We start from the raw sequence: 14,695 nt of genomic DNA on the forward strand, positions 1-14,695 counted from the left end.
AAACATAATAATTTGACCATTACCTTGGGAAATTTGGGGCTAAAAATTAAGAATGGCTTCCTTCTACTTGGCAGGCATAAAGTTAATTAATAAATTCTCTTTAAAAGGCAGCTGGAGAAAAGTTTCAGAATTCCACAACCCCAGGAGATGGACATTTGAAGGAATGTTTTTGATAACAAATTGCCTTTATTTTCTATGCAAGAAAATATTAAAGAATATTCAGATATTAATTACACTAATTCCCCAGCCTTCTGATAATGAGGTAGGTCTCTCCTTAAACTCTTTCATGATCTAATGGCAACAAGAGACTCTCCTACATGCCTTAAAACTAACAAACAAAATTACCTGGCACATCTGTTTCCACCTGGTGAGCTCACTCTCTCTTTAATATTCAAGATCTATTGACAGAGACGATGTCCCATTATAATACTCCCTTTTAAGTTCTGGCACTGAGCAGTGCAACCGACAGAGCTATAACAAAGTAACAATCACATTCTCAGGACAGAGACAGTCTTACAAAAAGTAAAGGACGTCTTATGCCTTCATTCTCTTTCCCTTGTGAGGAACTCTCTCATTAAAAGGCACAGCCCACACCCCCTCAGCCAGTTTAGCAAGTCCATGTATTCACAGATTGAAGTATTGTCACCTAGGACTTGGGCAGCTAATTTTTTCCAACTTCCGAGACAGGATTACAGAGGGTTTCCTGGAGTGGCTAACTTTATGGATGGGGGGCAGAGGAAGGAAATTACTTTTTTGTTCTTTGAAGTTGGAAACGTTAACAGTGAGAAAGAGACAAAATTCTCTCTCAATATATTAATCTACAAAAAATAAAGGAAATGCCAAGCTGGTTCCACAGGGAGTTTATATTCTGGGAGCCAAATAAGATATATGCATAAAACTCTTAGCGCAACATCAAATGGGACAGATGCAGTAGCGATATAAGATATCACAGAGTTTTGTTTTAATATCTTTTGCCAACTTTAAAAAATAAATTTGGGATTTTTAAGAGTATATTACACTAATTTAACAAAAATCTCATATTTTGCCTTTATGCCCAGACTTAAACATGAAATATTTAAAGTTACTAATATTGTAAAACTGCTTCAGCTCTGATGAATGAAATGTCTGTGTACAGAATAATGTGCTATTAGTTAACAGTACTCTTTGGGCCATGCTTTAAATATTGGCCTTTTCTCAGAGTCTCTATGAGAATAGCCACTTATCTCCTAGGCTCAATGCTTTCAATTTGTCAAATGACCATATTTCATAAGATAAAACATAAAATAGTTTTATAATTAACAAAAGAAAGAAGATTCTATCTGCTGATGAAATAGAAAAGACACTGGAGAAGAGAATATTTGATCCAGACATTTAAAATATTGGTAGAATTTGCCATGTATAGAGGGATGAAAGGTCTGCTAAGAGAAGTAAAGGTTGTGAACACAGACATGGAGGAGGAAGAAGGATACTGTGCACACTGAACACATTGTACCTTTCCATTTCACTGACATGTCAGTGTAAATGCCACAAAGGGAGGGTTTTGATCTGGTTTGTTCGCTGATGTTACATAGGTTCCTGGAAAAGTGCCTCGCATATATCAATTGCTTGGAGAACTGAATAAATGAAGTGTCTGATGCCCAGAATATGAATAATACCTGATAGATGTAGTACTGGCAGCTTTCTGAAGTTAATGAAGTGGTTAGGACTCCGTAGACTAACAGAAAACAAGTTCAATTAAGCAAAAATGGAGTTTATTTGAATCTATCATGGAATTCAAAATCAAGAAAGTGTTTGGATCTCAAGAGGACTGGAGGTGGAAACAGGGGCACCACTGGGAACCCAGGGAGTTTTCTGGCTCTGTCTTTTGTCTCTTCTTCCTCCACGTCTTGTGATGTGGCATCTGAGCCAACCTGGTCCTGAGTCCCTATGGTGAGGGAAGGCTGACCCCTTCCCTCACCATGAGGGAACAGTTGCCAGAATTACATGTAGTGGCTGTCTTTGACCAGGTCAGCTGCATAGATACCCTCTCCTGCTCCAGTCCTGTGTAGCAAGGGGGTAGGTTTACCACTAAGGATCAGGGTAGAAGGGCTATCGGGAGAATTGTTAAGAGCAGACCCTCAAAAAAATTGGCACCTATAATATGCAATTAGAATACATTGCATAAAATATTCTAGTATATTATAATGTGGCCAGGGATGTTCTTATTTTGTACTTCTACATACCTAAACTCTGCTATTCACATGGACTATATTAGTCTTAAAAAACAAAACAAACAAACAAAAAAACTCCTGTTAGTTCATGCAGTTCCCACTCCCTTTTTATCTCTAACACCCTGGTAATCATTTACCAGTAGTTGATCAACTCTCTCCTCAGCGTGTTTCAACTTTGCCCTGACTCTACTACATACTGGGCAACATCATTTCCCAGACACTGAGTAACTTCAAGTGAACGTGCTCGTACTACTCTGATTGGCTTTTGGGAAGGTACTGGATAGAGTTTTTGAGCTCGAGCAGGAAATTATCTTACTTAATTTCTTTCCTTTATAGATAAAAAGATGGGTCCACAAGATGGACCCGTTAGTTCATAATTAAGGGCTAGTAAATGTTTTGTAAACATAAAAATCAAAATTACTTTTCTGTGATTCTACAACAGAAAAAAATGATGATCTTTTAAGTATGTTGAAAAGAACAATGAATTGTTCTTTGGGTTCTTGGGACCAACAGCCTCCGTTTTACTGCTTTGCGAGCTATGTGGCCTTGAATAAATCTCAGTAAGGCTCAGAAACCTTCAGAGTTCTCAATTATACAATAGAAATAATTATAATTATAATATCATTAATAATATATCTCTCTCCATCCTGTAGTAAGGAAGAGAAAAATTAAAAATTGAAGATCATGTTGATAAATGATAAAACACAGGAAATGACTGTAATAAGAAGTGTGTTAGGTGGCAAGAGAAAAATAATGAGGATGAAATATTTACCACCAATGACTAATCTACACATAATTAATCGTGATTTGATTTACGACCAAATGTTTAAGGCTGATTCCATTTTATAATTTTATAATTCAATATATAACATGTAAAGCTCTACTCTCAGTTCCTAGAGTTATAAATAGTTTAGCATGGATTTCCATTTTCAACCTGATATTCATGGTTATGATAATTCTATCTATCTTTGGGTAATAGGCAATTGGACTATATATATATGTATATATATATATATTTGCTTATTAAAATGGATTACTATAATTAAGTTTAGGATTGTATCCACAAAATGGAAAAACATTGGAGTAAAATATAGTAAAATCATAGAAATTGAGAGTGGATTGAAAGTCTTGTTTAATCTCTAATGACAGATGAAGATAGTAAAAATGTAAATGTCCAAAGAAGAGTTCAGTGGCTTTCTTAAAAGCACGTGTTGATCAGCGTTGAACTTGAAGTAAAACACATTTTGTGACTCTGAGCTGTTCACTATAATATAGAAACCTACTCTTAAAATACAATGTTAAAACAGAAAAATTTCAAGCCATAGATCTGTAATAAAGGGCCACCTGATTGTCTCCTGGTGGAATAAAAAGACAATGTTTTATTTATGAAATATATCATTTTTGTAGATAACAATGATTCGTATTAGGAATAAAGCAACATTTTCAAACAAAAATAATGCTGAAGTTTTTCACATACTACTTAAAAATAGCTGTATTTACTTTAAACTTTTTCCTCTTTGAGTCATGATATTATATAGCAATTGGGAAGGTAAGAGAAGCAAAGAGAAGCAATAGTGAGAGATTAAAGAAAAGACAAAAAAATGAGGCTGAGAAAAGAGGTTGAGGAAGAAATCATAAATCTGGATTGTGAGAAAGTTTAATACTTAGCCACTAGATGGCGATGTAATGTAAGGTGCTGTCTTGACTTTTTTTTTTTTTTTTTTTTTTTGAAACAAGCTATTTGCTGATTTGTATTAGGTACCATAGAGTGAGGCGAGGATGAAGCCGAGAGGATACTGCAGAGGTCTCTGATGCATGTGTGTATGTGTGCGTTTGTGTGTGTTTGTGTGTCTGTGTGTTCTGCCCCAGTGAGATTGCAGCCCTCGTAAATACTTTGTCACCTTTTGCAAGAAGGAATCCGAACAATCGCAACTGAAGGCACATTGTTATCATCTCGGCTTTGGGAAATGCTGTTCCTCACTGCAGATGGGTAATTTTCCTTTTAATCAGGTAAGCCATCTAATTGTTTCATCCTGATTTTAAGTGTATTCATTCCAGTTATTTCTTTGGAAAAAGAGCCCATGGAAATTCAGTTTGGGGAGAGAGCAGGAAGTCCATTTTTGTATGTGTATTCAGACCAACTGTCCCCCTCCTCCCTCTCCTCCCCTTCTCCTCCCCTCCCCTCCCCCCTCCTCTCTCAACCTTCCATGAACTGAAATCAGGTTTGTTTTGCTGTTCAGCATTTTGGTAGAAGATGGGATTCTTTGGCCTGAAATAGCTTGGCACCTGACCAGTTCTTGCCTTTGCTTGCCTTCGTCCTATTCAAGGTCTCCTTTGATCCTATTGAAGCCCCCTCCTTCACTGATGCTTTGGAAGTGTACTAGCTGGCTGTGAATAGAGGTCATATTGTTCTTAAGGACAGAGCAAAAATTAGATCTCAGTTTTAACTCCACAGGAAGAAAGAAGAGAAAGAAGGCAGTAGGGCTGCTGCTGGAGCCTAGCATTGCAGGGGTATTCAGCTTCCTGAAGCTGAGGCTGGTCTTTTGAGAAGAAATGCCTCATGCCTCGGACAAGGAGAGGGCAATGATTTTTCCCCCCTAACTCCCAGTAAGCCACACTAAAAAAGGAGCTTGAGGGAAGTGGTAAAGAGTCCCCTTTTACATGCAATGCCAAAAAGGAAAGATTGACTTACTTTTACTTAGACAGAGGTCACAATCAGCAATGATACTGCAGATACTGCTTGGTTTCTAGTATGAACTGTCTTGCTTTTCCAAACAGCACAAGAATTATTTCTGGGTGGAGGTGAGGCTTGTCCAAACGTCTTTGTTATCATGGGTTCCCTGACTCCTACCTGTTTGAGGTATGTGTTTAAAGACCCGATGCACTTGCCGCGTTTACTTCTCATTTCTTTTTGTTCTCTTTGGTTGCTTACTGGCGACTCTTATTCCTTTTAAACAAATCAGTCTAGAGTGGTGGGTACGTTCTTTTCACCTGTCCAATGCAACAATTAAGTCCAGGCAGGGTATCTTGCCGTCAATATGTGCGTGTGACTAAATATTTCTTAGCGCAGTAGCAAACTTGCAAATTGCCAAGTGCTGTAGCTATCACACCTATAAAATGTGGCTTCTTTTTCTATGGATTTGCAAGTTCACATGGTGTTTCTGATGTGCTAGTATAGTAACAGAACATATTTCTCCAAAAAGCACTTTAAATCATCCCAAGAGGATGTTGCCAGAGAGAAATAGGAAAATTCCATCCTGAGGTTGGTGATTCCTGCTTTAGTTTCTCCTGCCCAGAGAAGTGGGTAGCTTACCTTTCATATTTGCTGCAATACCTGGCACGCTGGGGTGATGCAACTGGGAGCTTCCGCACGTTCTGACACTTTTCTTTCCCACAGCTGTGCATTTCAGGAGAATAACTATGGCGAAAAAACTCCTTTAAAACTCTCTTTCATGGTCGTTGCTTTTGGAATTGCTCTGAAGCAATCACAAAATCACATCTCTCTTCTAGGAGGAGTGTTGCAATTTAGGCCTTCCTTCACAAAGCTCCTGGAAGAGATTTTTAGCTGGTGTCTATTTTAGGAACATAACGTGTAGACAGGAATGAATGGCCGTAGAGATTTATGGGAAACCAATTTCGTGGAGAGGGTGAGGTAACATTATAAACCACTAGAACAGAGCACAAGCGGCTGGTTATATTACATGGACCCGGCGATGGAATCAGTTTCCATTAAACTCACTGTAACTCTTTTGCGTGGCTTTTTTTCCCCTCCTCCCTTCACATTGTTTGTCTGTTTTGTTTCAAATATTTGTACAGGAGAACAGGATACCCAAAGTGCTCATACTGGTAAAAATAACACATTAGATTTTGCTGCCGATACTAATAGACTTTGTTTACATGCCCCTCTGGCTAGGAAATGTGCTGTGTGGAGACTCATTTATTACGGGAATTTCTCTTTAAGACATGGCAGGAAGGATTCTCAATCTATGGGTTGGGGCAGAGGGGGCACAAGTTTCAGCCTAATTAATTATACAACATTCAAGAAGGCACTGAGGAGCTGAGCCAGGATTCTGCTGTGCCAACCAGAGGTACCAGGGGCAACCAGACCCACTAGAGACCCAAAGTAAACTCTATCACCACCAACAGAGGAATCCAGTAAGAAACATTCTAGTTCCTTGTTTACAGGGTACTATCAGGGAATCCAGAGATTCAGGGAGGGTAAACATAAGAACACCTCATCTGGGTATTGCTGACGAAGAAGGTAAAAACTGGGGCTTGCTTGGTGTTACCTCTAGGACATCACTGACAAGGCAGTTCCCAAGGGTTTATGTTGGTGTAAGCGTGACAGTGACACACAAAACCATCCCTCTGAAATTTAGCCTGGGAACCTTGAACGGTATGGCTTTCTTACTGGTCCGTTGGAGAGGCTGAACCTGCTACTTTCTCCCTGTACTTGCCAAAGGGCACAAAGTCTATGTTTTTCCAGCTACCTCAGAAGGGGGAGGGTGGGAGAAACAGATCTCAAAAAAGGGTGAGGAGAGAATCAGCAATTAAAAGTGACCTGTATGGTCACCCTTAGGGTCAATGGGCCTGTGATCTGTGAGGCTGTCACTTCCCTTTGAAATTCTAATTAGTGAATGAAACATGTTTTCCAGCTCAATTTAGATTAATTAGTTTAGGGTAGGGTGGGAAGACATTCTCATTGCACTTGTGATCAGAAAAAGAAGTTATGCCAAATTTCCCCAAGCTGCCCCAAATTTTGCTTTTCCAACTTTTAAATTTTGTCTACATTCCTAGATTTCTATTTATCATTTTATTTAACAAAAACGTGGAGAATTTACTCTGTGCCAGCCGCTATCCTAAGCAGTACTTTGCAAATATGATCTCATTTAGTCCTATGAGGTAGGTACTATTGTTAATTGTACAGGTGAGAAAACCAAGGCACAGTGAGGTTCAATGAACTTGCTGGGTTTTACAGTTAGTAAGTGCGGAACCCAGGCAGTTCAGCCACAGTATGGCCATGGCGTCTGTGCTCTTGATATTTCCTCATTATCCATGTGATTGTGGAGCTACAGCTTAGCCAAGAGATTCAGGACTCGTTTGGCGCAATCATACATGAGAGCTGTAATTCATCTGCTTTCTGACATGCCAAAATTCCAGAAATAATTTGCTTTAGAACGATTATCCAAATCCACTCCATTTGTTTGTTCGTATCTTGTTTTTTGAGACAGAGTCTCACTCTGTCACCCAGGCTGAAGTGCAGTGGCACAATCTTGGCTCACTGCAATCTCTGTCTCCGAGGTTCAAGAAAGTCTCCTGCCTCAGCCTCCCGAGTAGCTGGGACTACTGGTGAGTGCCACCATGCCCAGCAAATTTTTGTATTTTTGTAGTAATGGATTTCACTATGTTGGACAGGCTAGTCTCGATATCCTGACCTCAAGTGATCTGCCTGCCTTGACCTCCCAAAGTGCTGGGATTACAGGAGTGAGCCAACATACCCAGCCATTTGATCATTTTTTAAAAATGTGCTCTCCTATACAATAGAAGATAGAAGGGTCTGTGTTCTAGGTGTGGGAATGTGGTGAACAAAACTAAATTCCTACCCATATGCAGCTTTCAGTCTTGAAGTTAGAGACTGGAGTTAGACAATAGGCAAATCAATGTGCAAAGAAATATTAGTAAATGGAAGTTTTTTTGAAGAAAAATAATGCAAGGTAAGGAGATAGGATGAGAAGGGTGTGCAGAGAGAAAATAATTAAAGAGGTGGAGAAGGTATTTAAGTAGAAATCTGAATGAGGCCAAAGATGGAGTGAATAAAAGTTCCTGAAAGGTGAAGCGCCTCACAAGTATGAGTAGTGGCAAACCTTGTGAGTATCCTGTTCGTAGCAGAAACAGACAGAAATAGCACCATAGAGGTGTCCAGCCAGATCTGTGGAATCTCGGGAACTGGGCTTAGGGCTCTAAATGCACCATATATATATATGTAATTTATTTATTTTACTTTAGGTGCATAATATATCTGGCGTTTCTCCCCATGTTATCCCTCCTCACCCTCCCCTCCCTCCTCACCCTCATTGTCTCTCCCCTCCCCTTCCCCTGCAAGTGTCCCCTGTGTGTGATGCTCCTCTCCCTGAGTTCACGTGGTCTCGTTGTTCAACACCCACCTATGAGTGAGAACACATGGTGCTTGGCTTTCTGTTCTTGGGTCAGTTTGCTGAGAATGATGGTTTCCAGATTCATCCAAGTCCTTATAAAGGACACAAACTCATCTTTTTTTATGGCTGCATAGTATTCCATGGTGTATATGTATCACATTTTCTTTGTCCGGTCTATCATTGATGGACGTTTTGGTTGGTTCCAGGTCTTTGCTATTGTACACAGGGCTGCAATGAACATATGTGTGCATGTGTCTTTATAGCAGAACAATTTATAGTTCTTTGGGTACATACTCAAGAGTGAGATTGCTCGGTCAAATGGAATTAGAACAAATCAAAGAGTTACGTTCAATAAATTTAAAACATTCAATGTTAACAAGTTACTAGGTTAGCAAAAATATAAATCAGTCATTTTCACACACAAAAAAAGTTTTGACAGTTTGTAAAGTTATCTGAAAAAATTCTGCAGTTCTTAGAATGCAATGAAATGGCCTCAAAAATGTTGGAAAGGACAGGTCCAAAGATAGTGAGTTATCTCAACTGATTGCTCACAGTCAGTTACAGATCAAATTCCTTGTTCAGCTCATTCCTCTCTTCTCACTACTGCTCTTGACTGGTCTAAAAACTTTAAAAAAATTTTTTTAAATGTTGAAAGACACTATTTGATGAAAAGATTGTTTGAATTAGATCATTGGTTAGATTGATACAAACTATCAGTAATAAACAACCCCAGTCACCCTGGCAGTCTTTCTTCCTCCAGAAATGATCAAACTGACTAGGTACAGGCCAGAAAGAAACATTAAGGATGAAAATCAGGGCTTACATCCCCCATGGTGGCCACGACACAGGAGCTGCTTGGAGGGATTTGAGCAAATCATTTTTTTGCAAATCAATGAGTAGGAATGTGATTTCAAAATAATTGGATAAACATCAGCTTTCACTTTCATCTATGTTAAAACTTTAGTTGTTACATTTTTTCCTTCAAAGTTCACATTCCAAGAGTTTATCTTTTGATATTTCTTCACTATTTGCTTCCACTCATTCTCGGTTACCTGTGGACACTGTAGTTCTCTAGAAAATGTAAATTTGCTTCTCTTCTAACTTAGAATCGACTTGACTTTTTAGTTTATCTCTCTAAATGGTCAAAAACCTTTGGTTCTCATATTTCCTATTCCTCCTTTGGTGTTCTACCTACAAACTTTAATTTTGATGATGAATCTACTTTATTATTACTTTTCTTGTTGCTTGTGCTTTTAGTCTCATATATAAGAAACCGTTGCCTAACTTGAGGTCATAAACATTTATTTCTATTTTTTTTTCAACCAGTTGTGTGGTTTTAGCTCTTACATTTAGATCTAGGATTCATTTTGAGTCAACTTTTTGTGTATATATAGTGAGATAGGGTTCAGCATTATTCTTTTGTTTGTTCATATCTAGTTGTCCAGAGCCATTTGTTGAAAAGACTATTCTTTCCCCAGTGAATTGTCTTGTTAATATTGTTGTTCATGTGTTTATTATTTTAGCATCAATTATTTTTTTATACTGGGTGCTAGAGATACATCTTTTAAGAAAAGGACAGTGAGATTCTTTGTTCTTGAGAATCCCCATAACTTTAAAGAATCAGAAAACTGGTCCATATATCCATAACTATTAAACACTTTCTTGATCTAACTTCATGACAAAATTTTTCTTTTTATTGTTGAAAACATATTTATTTTTGACTCTACAGAAAATTTAAGGAGATAATCATGCACAGTTCTGTAAAAAGCAAATGTTTCCAGGGAAAGGTTACTATTTATTTCAAAGAAACTGTACTGCACATTCTTTCCCAAAGTTATACAAATGTTATCCATGTTCTTTGTAATATATGTTACTTGTTTGATTTTGTTTTGTAAATACCATTGGGGAAACTATTGAAATTGAGATAGAGGTGTGCCATTCAAATAGGGTTGGTTTTTGTATTAGTCAACTTGGGCTACCATGACAAAGTACCACAGACTGGGTTGCTTAAATCACAGTATTTATCACAGTTCTGGAGGCTTGAAGCCCAAAAACAAGGTGTTGGGAAGTTTGGTGTGTTCTAAAGCCCCTCTACTCGGTTTGCTGATGTCTGGCTTTTCCTCTGAGCAAGTATATCCCTGGTGTTTCTTTTGTGTCTAAGTTTCTTCTTTTAAGGACACCAGTCAGATTGGATTGTGGTTCAACCTAAAGGTCTCATTTCACTTAATCACGTCTTCAAAGGCTCTGACTCCTAGTATAGGTCAGTCACATTCTGAGGTACAGGAGTTTAGGACTCCAACATATGGATTTGGTGAGGATACAATTCAGCCCCTAATAGTTGTCTTTGGCTGTACTTGATGACTACTAAAATCATAACCAAAGAAGATTAAATTGGTATGTATTTTGTTGTGGTTATTTTATAAATGTTGGATTTTAATTATCCATACCCTCCTCCTACTGGATAATAAGGAGTTATCGGTGTGTGCTAAGATTCTAATAAAGGCAATTAATTAGGTTTGTAATTAGAGGCATGATGACTAAGTGGGGGCAGAAGTAAAATGATGGTGACGTTGATTCCACTGATGTGCCTTTAATGTCACATTTACATTCATTATCTGTAATAAGAATTAAGATGCTTATTTATTTCAATAAGGAAAGTGACAGAAAAGTTTATAAAATTAGGAATTCATGGAAAATTGGTAAAAAAAATTGTCAAACTATTACAATAAGAAACTGATACTGAGTCAGGTTAATTTAAGTATAAAAGCAACGTCTTCAAAAGATATTACAGTTCACAGAGTCAAGGAGTAGTTATAATCTAGACTGGAAAATGCCAGGAGCAGAGAAAACTGTAAGAGCAGATAACCCAGTTGTTGCGCTTTTTATTGGTTTCTGTAAAGTGCTATAATCTAGAATGAATCAGCTCAACTGCTTTCAGGCTCCTTCCTTCCTTCCTTCCTTCCTTCCTTCCTTCCTTCCTTTCTTTCTTTCTTTTTTTTTCCTGACATTCATGGTTAACAACAAAATTCCAGTAAGTAAACATCTGGTTTGTCAGGTTTGGGTCATGAATCTGATCCTTTTAGCTAAGAGTAAACTGGACCCTTTGAATGACAGTTCCACAAAACTATCCCCGTGTAAGAAAACTAAATTGACCCAAACAAAAATTTCGAGATTAACAACAGTCTACATAGGCCAGGCACTGCAGCTCACACCTGTAATCCCAGCACTTTGGAAGGCTGAGGTGGGCAGATGACCTGAGGTCAGGAGTTTGGGACCAGTCTGACCAACATGGTGAAACTCAGTCTTTACTAAAAATAGAAAAAATTGGCCAGGTGTGGTGATGTGCACATGTAGTCCCAGGCACAGGAGACTGAGGCAGGAGAATCACTTGAACCCAGGAGGTGGAAGTTGCAGTGAGCCAAAATCATGCCACTGCACTCTGGCCTGGTGCCTGGATGACAGAGTGAGACTCTGTCTCAAAAAAGGAAAAAGAAAAACAGTCTGCATGCACAATGTTGAAAGGTTGAAAGGATGGTTAAATAAATATAATCTATGCACATGATGGAATATTATAGTGCCATTAAACATAATGTTTCAAGGAATATTCAATTCTATGCAAAATTGCCCAGGATATAATGATATTTTAAAAATGACCAGAAAACATATATGTGTACGTGTAGTATGGCCTCAATTATGGAACAAAAACTAACATATTTTTGCTTAGAAAAAATTCGCCAATAATGTAATAATTATCTCTGGTTTATAGAATCAGAATTTCTGTTTTCTTCCTCATAAAGTTTTTGTTTTAAAAAATAGACTATTATATTTTTCTTATGACAAAAGTAATACATAAAGCACAAGTAACACATAAAGCAAAAAGAAGAATATAGAATAGTAAGGTAGATAAAATAACTTGCAATTTTATACAACAAAGTTATCATTATTAATAATTTATTTTTTCAAACACTTTGGTATTGTTTTCTTTAAAAAAAAAAACTTCAAAATAACCATATATTGCCTTAAAAACTGGAATAAAAGTTAGTGTACATTAGTTTTCAAATAGAATTTAGTAAATCTATTTCATGCAGAGATACTCATTGTGTCTTTAATCAAAATAGTATATTTAGTTCAAGTTATTGATTAAACAACTAAACGTTAGACTATTTTATCTCTTAGAATATTAATAAAAATTAGGCCAGGAAACTTGTATAATAAAAGTACAGTATTTTGAAAATTTTATAACAATGGAAAAGCTTTGAAAATGTGTCTAATATAAAATTAGACTTGAAATACCAAATTAGTGGTGTTCCGAAAATCATGTTACTTGGTAACCCAAGTTTTCTCTTTAAAGCTCAGCATAAATTTTTCAAAAAGTTATATTTATGAAAAATCTACTATTTGCAATGGGTTGTTTTAGCAAAACTTGACCTCATATTGAAAAATTTAGAATACTGGAGAATAAACAAGAAGCATCTGTAAATACTGACATAGTGTGTACTTAAATTTTTAAGCTATTTAGAACCAGATTCATCAAGTTGGCAAAATCAAGTTACTAGATTATCAAAGGAAATGATAAGTGAAAATGAACCAAAGGCGGCAAAATGAAGAAAGAGAGTTAATAATTAGGGTATGCTGCACTTGGGAATGTGAAATTATTCGTGTTGAGGATGTGCAGAGAGAAATCTGTGTGAGGAGGAATAGATTTTTAATGCTATAACCTAGTAATATCTAGATCAGGGGTCCCCAAACCCTGGGCCGTGGACCAGTATCGGTCCCTGACCTGTTAGGAACTGGGTCACACAGCAGGAGGTGAGCAGTGGGCTAGGGAGCATGACCGCCTGAGCTCTGCCTCCTGTCAGATCAGCAGTGGCATTAGATTTTCAGAGGAGCACAGACACTATTGTGAACTCTGTATACACGGGACTAGCTTGTGTCCTCCTTAGGAGGTTCTCATGCCAGCCCAATCTCCCCACAACATCTGTGGAACAATTGTCTTCCACAAAACTGGTCCCTGGTGCTGAAAAGGTTGGGGAATGCTTATCTAGATTATAGTAAAGCAAATATTCATAGTTTTAAAATTAAAGAAAAATGATTAAAGATGTAAAACCAGAACTCAGAGTTTCCAATTACATATTCATAGAGGAATGAATGCTAAGAGAATTCTGTCACATACATAGTTCAATCTAAGAAATTCAGCAGATTTGAAAATCCTGGAAAGAGTTACTTTGAGACTTCACAAATGCTAACAGGCAGCAGTTTTGATATTACCTTGGAATGTGATATGCCACTTAAAAAGGCCAGTGGTATTTTGAGCTATGTATGTCAGTGTGTTGGGACAAAACCAAGGAGAAAACAGACTGGTATCAAGTCTAGAATACCATCCTTTCAGTGGCACCTGGACCTCAGCGTTTCAGGTTTCAGGTGATTTGAGGAGTCTGTGAGGTCGCGCACTAATATTTAAGGCCTTTAAAGGGTTATAGACCGATTGGTATGAATGAAGACAAGAGTACCTTTGTAAGACATTCCAAAAAGGACGTTTGAGCATACTTAAGAAGAACCTAGCCACTGCACTTCATCCTGGGCAGCAGAGTAAGACGCAATCTCAAAAAGGAAAAAAAAAAAAAAAGAAAAGAAAATAGGACTGTGATGTTTCTTCCTGAAATCTCTGTGGAATAGCAAAAAGTGGAATCTTGGCTGTATCTTTTCTGGGACCACACTTTATCCTACTCTCCCTGACTCACACTCTCTCTCTCTCTCTCTCTCTCTCTCTCTCTCTCTCTCTCCCTCCTTTTTTCATTCCTAGGCATTTTATTTTACTCTCTGTTTTTGTATACTCTGCTCATTTCTCATCCTCCTTCCATTCAGTAAGTTAAGAAAAAATATTTTCACAGTCATGTTCTCAGAATGTTCATAGTCTTTGATGCATATATAATATAAAGAAAAAAATCAAAAAATATTTAATGTAATTTTAGCAGCTATTTTCAAAATGTGGTCCACAGACACTCTTGCATTCTCTTGAGACTTTTTAAAAGATTCATCAAGTCAAAACGATTTTTATAATTACTCAAAAACATTATTTACCTTTTTCACTGTGTTGACATTTGGAAGAACAATGAGAACCCCTAGCCTTAACACTTGTCAAGACAGTGACAACAAACTGTACTGTCATTGTATTCTTCACTGTCATTTATTCCCAGTAAAAATAAGTAAACAAGTAAATAAATAAAATTAAAGCCAGTTGCACTAAAGGAATGTCTTTGACAAAACAGTAAAAATTAATTGTATTTAATCTCTACCATTAAGTACATATGTTTTTAATATTCAGTACAC

General features: G+C 37.4%; 1 protein-coding gene across 7 annotated transcripts in view; it reads left to right on the forward strand.

Moving 5' to 3' along the window:
- The first annotated feature begins 3,650 nt into the window (after positions 1–3,650).
- Positions 3,651–14,695, forward strand: part of SCN1A (sodium voltage-gated channel alpha subunit 1) — a 131,648-nt gene continuing 120,603 nt past the window's right edge. For 5 of the 7 annotated variants that reach the window (XM_074399551.1, XM_074399554.1, XM_074399556.1 and 2 more), the window contains exon 1: positions 3,653–4,220. The gene's annotated coding sequence lies outside the window, so the exon portion shown is untranslated. Of the gene's footprint in view, positions 4,221–14,695 lie in introns of all 7 variants that reach the window. The other 2 variants (XM_074399550.1, XM_074399553.1) reach the window with 2 other exon arrangements.

This window comes from Saimiri boliviensis, chromosome 5, assembly GCF_048565385.1.
Source record: "Saimiri boliviensis isolate mSaiBol1 chromosome 5, mSaiBol1.pri, whole genome shotgun sequence".
Lineage (NCBI taxonomy): Eukaryota > Metazoa > Chordata > Mammalia > Primates > Cebidae > Saimiri > Saimiri boliviensis.